This window comes from Cricetulus griseus, unplaced genomic scaffold, assembly GCF_003668045.3.
Source record: "Cricetulus griseus strain 17A/GY unplaced genomic scaffold, alternate assembly CriGri-PICRH-1.0 unplaced_scaffold_1, whole genome shotgun sequence".
Classification (NCBI taxonomy): domain Eukaryota; kingdom Metazoa; phylum Chordata; class Mammalia; order Rodentia; family Cricetidae; genus Cricetulus; species Cricetulus griseus.
Window position 1 is genome coordinate 9887463 of NW_023276808.1, and position 9254 is coordinate 9896716.

The 9254-nt window shown below is 44.2% G+C and overlaps 2 pseudogenes; one reads left to right on the forward strand and one right to left on the reverse strand.

Moving 5' to 3' along the window:
* The first annotated feature begins 453 nt into the window (after nt 1-453).
* LOC100757394 lies at nt 454-1273 on the forward strand (annotated as a pseudogene).
* Nucleotides 1274-4234: 2961 nt separating this feature from the next.
* On the reverse strand, nt 4235-4385 carry LOC113831986 (annotated as a pseudogene).
* Between the last annotated feature and the right edge of the window lie 4869 nt (nt 4386-9254).

Below are 9254 nucleotides of genomic sequence, written 5' to 3' on the forward strand. Positions count from 1 at the left end.
GGAAGGAAGGAAGGAAGGAAGGAAGGAAGGAAAAAGAGATTGCTCATCAGGTAAAGTGCTTGCTGTAGGCAAGTGCTGATTTTCATTGCTGGGACCCCTATGGTGGACAAAGAGAAGCTACTCACAATAGTTGTCCTCTGACTTCTGCACTTGTGCTGTTGTTTTATGCTTAACAAAAGCACTGGAAAGAACTTCAGGATATGCTCTCTTAGAAGATTATTCCTGGCCAGGGTCTTCGCTGCAGGCCCTGGGGTCCACAAGGCATGGAAGTGCCTCTGGGAGAGCCTAATTTTAGCTGCAGGCGTGCTTGGCTGAAGAAGCTGGGGGAGGTTGTTGGCAGGGTGAGAGCTTTGCATTTTGCAGTGCTGTTTGAAGGGGGCAGGGGGGTGGATGAAGTGGAAAGCTGCAGAGTCGCCTGGGAATTCCCGGGTTAACCGTGTTGAGTCTGCCAACAGGGAGCAGATCCACCTGGTGAACTATGTGGAGGATTACCTGGACTCCATCGAGTCACTGCCTTTCGACCTGCAGAGGAACATCTCGCTGATGCGGGAGATCGACGCCCAATACCAAGAGATCCTGAAAGAATTGGATGACTCCTCTGAGAAGTTCAAGCATGAGATGCACAGCACCTGGAAGTGGCGAGTGCTGCACCGCATCCAGAGGGCCCTGATCCGCAGCCAGGAGCTGGGCGATGAGAAGGTCCAGATTGTAAGTCAGATGGTGGAGCTGGTGGAGAACCGAACCATGCAGGTGGACAGTCACGTGGAGCTCTTCGAAGCACACCAGGACATCAGTGACAGCACCAGCAGCAGCCGCAAGCCCGGCAAGGACAAGTCCAGGAGTGATGCAATCACTCAGGTGGACAAGCAGAGTAACAAGAGGTCCCTGAGGCAGCGAAACAATGAGAATAGAGAGAATGCATCTAATAATCACGACCATGACGACATCACCTCAGGAACGCCCAAGGAGAAGAAAGCAAAAACCTCAAAGAGGAAGAAACGCTCCAAGGCCAAAGCAGAGAGGGAAGCCTCTCCCACAGATGTCCCCATGGACCCCAAGGAGCCCACCTACTGTGTGTGCAATCAGGTCTCCTATGGAGAGATGATTGGCTGCGACAACCATGAGTGCCCCATCGAGTGATTCCACTTTTCCTGTGTGGGACTCAACCATACACCAAAGGGTAAGTGGTACTGCCCCAAATGTCGGGGAGAACAAGAAAACATTGGAAAAAGCCCTGGAAAAGTCCAAGAAAGAAAGGGCTTACAGCAGATAGTTTGTGGACATTCACAGGTGAGAACAGAACCCACCAGTGTATTTATGGTGTCGCTGCCTTTTCAGAAGTCTGAGGATGGTCAGATTCGTATTTTTAGAGAATGTTAGGAACGGATCCTCTCCATGGGATGGCATGTGTCGTCATGGTTTACCTGTAACCAGACTGAGTCTGCAGATCTGCATTTTAGAAACTACAAATATAGGTTCTGATTAAACAAGTCAGCAAGTGTCAGACTGGTTTTTGGGCTTGGGGAGTGACTTGGAAGTAGCCTAACAGATGTATAAAGAAGAGATTTGATTTCGATGTTTTAACAAAAATGTTACGGTTTACAAAAAAAAAAATTAGCCAGGTTGCTGAAGTACAGCAAGTGTGCTTCTTGCTACCATAATGTAAATCCACATGACAAGTTGGTCAAAGGTTTAAAGTCTAAATATTATTTTTTAAAATGGTAAATGGGTAATTTTACATGACATATTTTATACATGGCCTATTCACCAACTGGCCATTGTTAATGACTGGGTACATTTTTAATAGGTCAGACACAAGTGGTCCAGGCAGTGGGTCCAAGTCTTGCCTTTGCTACCCTAGGTCATAGTGTAGCCACCTTTAACTTATATGAAATGTATAAATGTACATTTTCCAGACACCTTGCCCTTGCTGTATTATAACCAGAAGTGCAGCCTGGTGCTGTTGTGAAGCCAAGGTGTATGTCCTGCTGTATGTGTGAGCTGTATAGATGTCACGTCAAGAAATAAATGAAACTTGGCCAGTTTGTTCCTTTAGCATTTAATTTTAATATAAATCATTTTAAATTTTTCGTCTTAAAATTCATACACCAGCAGTTTAGACAAAGCCTTAAGCAAATTGTATATTATTGACCTCATGTAATAAGGAAGTAGACATTACGTCCATGCCAGCAAATAAATGTCACAAACTATTTAGAGCAGAGGTTAGGAAGTGACTGTATACTTGAGACCCAGCCACACCATCTGTTCTGTGATCTAAGAATGGTCTCTGTGTTTCTCAGTGGTTTCAAAAATCACATTTCATGATACATGAAAGTCCTATGAAATTCAAGTTTGAGTGTCTATAAATAAAAACTCATTGGAAAACACACACACACAAAGATTATTAATTAGTTTGTATTGTGCATGTCTCCTGTGCATTATAAACAATACCACTACCAACACTTGTGCTCAAGGTGTGGAAACAAATTTCTTTGTCATAGGCTCCCATCTATAAACTGAGGACTCTATGATAACTATCTGCTTCATGTACCGAGGGACTACTAGACTGTTTTCCCTAGCAGCTCTCTTATTTAAATCTCAGCAGCTGTGCATTAGGCTTCTGGTTCCATGGAATTCTTCTATATAATATCTGAATGTTTTAATTATAGCTATACAAAACTGAATATGAGGTAGTATCTCCTGAAATTGATTTTCTTCTCCATAAGTGAGTACAATTAACATCTTTTCATGTGCTTATTGATGATTTTTATCTTTGAGGAAATTGTTCTGCACACTTGGCTTGAAAGTTGTGTTACCAATCTTTTTTAATATTTTATTTATTTATTTTGTTTTTTTCAGCATAGAGTTTCTCCCCATTTTTTAAGATTTATTTATTCATTTATTATGTACAGAATTCTGTCTGCATGTATGCCTACAGGCCAGAAGAGAGCACCAGTTTCAATAAAGATGGTTGGGAGCCACCTTGTGGTTGCTGGGAATTGTACTCAGGATTTACTGGAAGAACAGTCAGTGCTCTTAACCACTGAGTTATCTCTCCAGCCCATGTGCTACCCATCTTTCTGTAGGTTTTTGCATGTTAGAAGTGCAAGATTCAAGCCGGGCATTAGTGGTTCACACCTTTAATCCCAGCATTCAGGGGGCAGAGGCAGGTGGATGTCTGTGAGTTTTCGAGGCCACCCTGGTCTACAGACAAGTCCCAGAACAGCCTCTAAAACAATACAGAGAAACACTGTCTCAATAAAGCAAAAAAGAGAAAAAGTGCGACATTCTTGTCAGACAGATTCTTTGCAAATATCTTCTTCTATCCTGCAAGTTTTCTTTGAATTGTATTTTTACTCTTAAGTGTGTCTTTAAATGTCCACTGGAATGTTTTTCCCAATATATTGATCACTTTAGCAGGAATTGGTATTGACTCTTTGAATAACTCTGATGGAGCGGGCATCCACAGGTGAGGGAGATGGAGGAAGAGAGATGTGAGAACTACCAGAGACACTGGAGACAACCCTTGTGGGCCTGTGCAGCCCTCCTGGAGGAGAGGAGGAGAGACAGCATGGGAGGGGTGGAGCCAGCGGGGTCACTGAGAGAGAGTTGGGCAGCCCTGCCTTGCTCTAGCAGCCAATTCCCCTAGACTGGACTGCACTGCATCCACTCTCCGAGCCCCACACGATGACGCCCCCTCCCCCCACCAGAAGGGACCACACCTCTTGCCATGTGCTGCCTCTGCTCTTGCACTCACTCTTTCTCATCCACACACACACTGGCGGCTGCAGTGGAGAGTGCCCAGGGCGCACCGTGAACCCCTAACAAGACATGTACCATAGACCAACAGCTTCACCCAGAGAGCTGATCGTCCAGTAGGTGCCTGGCATACACAGCACCACAAGCACAACCTCTGACTCCTTGGACATCCTGGCTTGCTATGGCTTCCACAAGGGACCAGAACCGAGGAGGCTGGGAGCTGAGGTGGCCAAGGCTGCAATGGGTCAAAGGGGAGGCAGGAGCTGAGCATCGCGAAGAAGCCAAGGTAAAGGCAGGGGTGGACATTGGTCAAGGCTCACATAGGAGACAACGAGGATGACCACCCACCACCAAGGCACCCAACAGACATCGGAACTGAGGGAGATGGACGGCCCGCACGCGGGGTCATTAAAGCTAACCCCCAGCCATGCAACCCAGAAGAGTGCACTGAGGGTGGGGATGATTGATTGTCAAGAGATGCTCAGGCAGGCATAGCCCCTGGAGGAACCCTGGGCCGCAAGTGCATTCCAAGTGTAGAGAATCAATGTCCTGCAATTCACATTAATTCTCGCAGCTAGCTGCACTCTTCACCAATGCAGGAGCCGAGTGATTCACCTCTAAGAGTCAATCTGTTGGATGTGGGAAGAAACAAACTTTACCCAATGGGAGCTGACAGCTTCATGGGTCCCACCACGGTCCCCCACTGCAGACACTTCCAGTGGACACAGGAGTGAAGGGGATTATGGAGTAGGGGTTCGCCTCAGGCCAGATAGCTAGACATAGAAGATGAAGACAACACAAACTCTAGAGAGGGTCGGGACTGGGGGAAAAGATTTAGAATGACTCAGGGCCCTTGACTGGCGATGCACCAGGCAAGCAGAGTGCCCATGGCAAGCCCAAAGGGCACCAAGGGGTGCTCCCGGCCCAGACCATGGCGAGACCCGGGAATGGCCTTGTCCACTGAAGGAACTGGAGTCCCAGGGAGCCGCCACCAGACGCCCCCCTTGGGCCATCTGCCAACCCTCGAAACCGGGGACCCAAGAGCGTCTCCCACCGCCGGGTTCTTTAAACCTACACACTGGAAAACGGTAGGCAGGTACCAGAAACAACACCCAATAGCACTCGCCATGCACCACACCACACTGGCTTCACCACCATCATGTCTCCTCCTACCCTTCTGAGCACAACAAAACCTGGGACACACCTCCTGGCGAGAAGAAGGTACATGAAGGCTCAGCTCCAGAGCCCCCCCCTCCCCGGCTCTCTCCTTAATGATCCCTCTGCAGGTTCACCTACAGAAACATTGTTGGGACTTTTACTTCCTCTAGATAGTCAAGTTTGACTTCTCAGCACTCAGCCAAGGCCAAGGGCAGACCCCTGCAGAGCCAATCTTAGGGCCTCACTAAACCACCCAACTGGTAGTATCAATGGGCTGTGTGTAGAAAGGGCAGGGACTCAATCAATGCAAGCTTATGACCCGCACTTACTGCGAATTCCTCATTCATGGGGAATAATTGCAATCCCTGATCCCCATCATGAATGGGGTTCAATGGGTAACTCGCTCCTGCTGGCATAGAGTAGGCACAGGCTGAGCCAGTCAGTGTAGTGTGCATGCAGCCTCAGACATCTAAGGGCATCACAGACCTGTTATTGCTCAATCTCAGGTGGCTGAATGCCACTTGTCCCCCTAAGAAGTTGGGGGATGCTGACCACCACGGGGTCACTTAACTAGTTAGCATGCCAGAGTCTCCTTCCTTGTTGGAATTAACCAGACAAATCGCTCCACCAAATAAGAATGGCCAAGCACCACCACCCACGGATTCAAGAAAGAGCTATCAATCTGTCAATCCTGTCCATGTCTGGTCCGGGTGAGGTCTCCCGTGTTGAGTCAAATTAAGCTGCAGGCTCCACTCCTAGTGGTGCCCTTCCATCAATTCCTTTAAGTTTCAGCTTTGCAACCATACTCCACCCAAAGCCAAACACTTAGGTTTTCAGGAAGCTGCCCGGGAGGGTCATGGGAATAACACAATTGCATCTCCAGGTGGCATTGTTTGTGGTCGGAACTAAGATGCTTTCTGATCATCTTCGAACCTCTGACTTTCTTTCTTGATTAAAGAGAACATTATTGGCAAATGCTTTCCCTCTGGTCTGTCTTTCACCAGTCCAAGAATTTACCTTTAGTGGCACAATATGAATGCCCCCAAGTGCCCCTCTTAATTTTCACCTCAGATCTGAAAACCAACAAAATAGAACCACACCATCTGTCAAAAAGTCCGCATTGATGTTTACAGTTCAGAGCAGAAACTGCTCACAGTTTGTATTTCCATTTTATCTGTTTTTCTATCATCCCTTAGGGCCAGATAGATCATGATTTCCTTCCATTAACATCAGCATGGCTTTCTAATACATAGGCAAATGTTGTGGGGCATCATCCTGATTCATTATCATGTATGCTTAACACAGAGAAACAAGAATTTTGATGCTCCACAGGAAAGTGGTTTGAATTACAAGGCAAGCTTTTCAAGGAGTATTTCTATATTCTGCACATTGGTCATGCCTATGTGTCTTGACCTCTTTAAACATTTGATCCAGTACTAAGCATCTTTTGTTACTAAAAGGCATCTTTATATCTGGAAAAGAGAGGACAACTTCCAGAGATCAATAGGCCAATTGTCACTTACCATGTGAGTTCTGGGAATTGAACTCAGGTTAACAAATTTGGTGGCAAGTGTCTTTACTCACCAAGGCATCACAAAGACCCCATTTTCTTTTTCTTTATTGATTAATTTCCAATATTCTCTATTCTGTATTTTACATTATGAATTACAGAAACATATTTGAGCTTTAGGCATGGTGGGTTGTGTCTTCCAGGACCTGTAGGGCTGCTGGAAAGGATTGCAGTCTGAAGTCTATGTAGGGCATTTTTAGGTTTCCATAAAAAAAGGTCTCAAATAACCAAAAAGAAAAAAAAAAGAACACATTTGATTTCCATGCCTTTCTTCTCCTCTTGCTGTTTTTAATACTTTAATTTTCTGAATTATATGGAATGTTCTAGATGGAGTTCCAAATGAGAAATAAACCTCCCGGGCTGGCAGGATGGATCAGTTGGATAATGGTGCTTACTCCCAAATCTGAAGATTTGATGTGTGTCAGGACCTACATGGTAGAAAGATAAATTGACTGCTGCAAATTGTCCTCAAACACACACACACATACACACACACACACACACACACACACACCATCAGCAGCAACAAATATGTAAAGTTTTTTAAAATCAAAGTGAATAGATGGACTTGGTTCTACTTTTCAGAAGTGAGGTAATTTTTTTTAAAGATTTTATTTATTAGTATACAACATTCTGCTTCAATGAATATTTGCACACCAGAGGAGGGCACCAGATCTCATAATGGATGGTTGTGAGCCACCATGTGGTTGCTGGGAATTGAAATCAGGACCTCTGGAAGAGCAGTCAGTGTTTTTAACCTCTGAGCCATCTCTCCAGACCCCGAAGTGAGGAAATTTTTACTATCTCCCCTTTGAAGTCCAGTAACTTGAATGTAATGATATAACAATTTATTTATTGATTTTTTCTTTATTGTTTACACAATAGGGATTTGAATTATATTTGGTTTGGGATTAGCATCTATAAACATTTACTTAGCACATTTGTAATCATGTTGTTTTGAGAAATTGAAGTCCCCAGCCCTTTGATTTTCAGTGGTTTTGTTGTCTAGACACATTCCCTGAAAGGACTCAATTCACTGGTATTTTGTCTTCTTTCTCTAACTGACTGGAGTGCCCAGTTAGGAATCTGCTGACCACTGTTCCTACATTTCAGTCCAATCAAAGAATTGCAGGATTCCTGTCTGGATTCTCTGAGAGAAACAAGCTCAGTTGTCAGGAACATCTATCCGTTTTTCCCTGAAGCCCACCTCAAGTCTGTCTTCCACCTGGCTGCCTCTTGCATAATTTTTGGACAGCACTACAGGCAATTCCTTCACCCCCTTCCAGAAATGTCCTTTCTTAGTCAGTGCACTCATCTACTAGACTCTTATGCACTATACCCTCTAGAAATTTAGTGTAAAGTTCTTGGGCCAGGATGTGAGTTCTGACATCTACAGTCAAATTGTATACTATTTTTTCCATTTTGAGGTCAGAGGCAAATTTGTTGATAATTCTGGATGGTGTGTTGATTAAATGCATACCTGTTAATTATGGTCTAGACATACAAATTAGGATAAGAGTAATTTGTGATGGTATTAAATATGTATTAACTATGACCATTAGGTGGTGAAACCAATCAAGGAAAACAATGTGGTTACTCTTGCTGGCCAATCAAGGATCACCCAAAGCCTTGAGTTGCACATAAATGAACATGTGCACTTAAACATAAATGTGTGCATATATAAGTAAGCATCTAATGAGTCCTCCTACTGAAACAATAGTGCAAATGTGTCTTTCTGCATAGAAAGCATGCATTGAGTTGAGGCATTCTGGAAAGCATGGTATTGAAGTGATAAAGCAAGAACTTTCAAAGGCAGGTGCTTCTGCTGCTAGTCTCAATGGCCAGGCTAAAAAGCTGTCTGCTTACTACTGAAGGAGAAAGACTGAACTCCAGGGGGAAATACAATAACAGTTATACACGACAGCTTTTCTTAGGCTGTGACACTATCAGAATCTCTCCAGGATCATCAGGTTATCAAACTTCTGTCCAGTCAGGCCACTCAGAATTATTAGTGAAGCAGTCACAGAATTAAAGCTATGGAAACACACTCTCACAGTGAACATGAGCAGTGACTTCTGAAACCCCAGGGACTGCAGCCTGCTACCACTAAGTCACCAAAGCAGCTTATAAGATGACCATTTTGTATGTACCTGTCAACACACACACACACACACACACACACACACACACACACTCACATACAAACACATCTGTATGTGCACACATGTGTATTGACATCTACAAACATATGTCCATACAAATCCCTGCTAATATTCCTTGTATAGCTTTCTAAATGTTTTTATTTGGAACAAGAACATTCCAAGCTAACTAACTGCATTAATGTGAAAATAATGTCACAGTTACGTGAGTCTCCAGTTTTTGTGTATAATGTTAATCAAATCCCCTTTCATATATGTTTTGCATTCTGTCTGAATCTCTCCATGCCATCTGCCCAACGTTCCCCATTGATATTTACAGTTCAGGTCAGTTACTGCACACAGTTTGTATTTCCATTTTGTCTCTCTTTCCATCATCCCTTGTGGCCAGAAATAGATCATGGTTTCCTTCCAAGTACCTAGGATGGCTTTCTAATACATGGGCCTCAGCTTGATACTTTATTCTGTATCCTTAATACATACCTACAAGAATTTTGATGCTCCACCGAAAAGTCACTTGAATTACAAGCCAGTTTCTCAAAGAGTATTTCTATATTCTGAACATTGGTCATGTCCATGTGTCTTTGCCTATTTAAACATTTGTTTCAGTA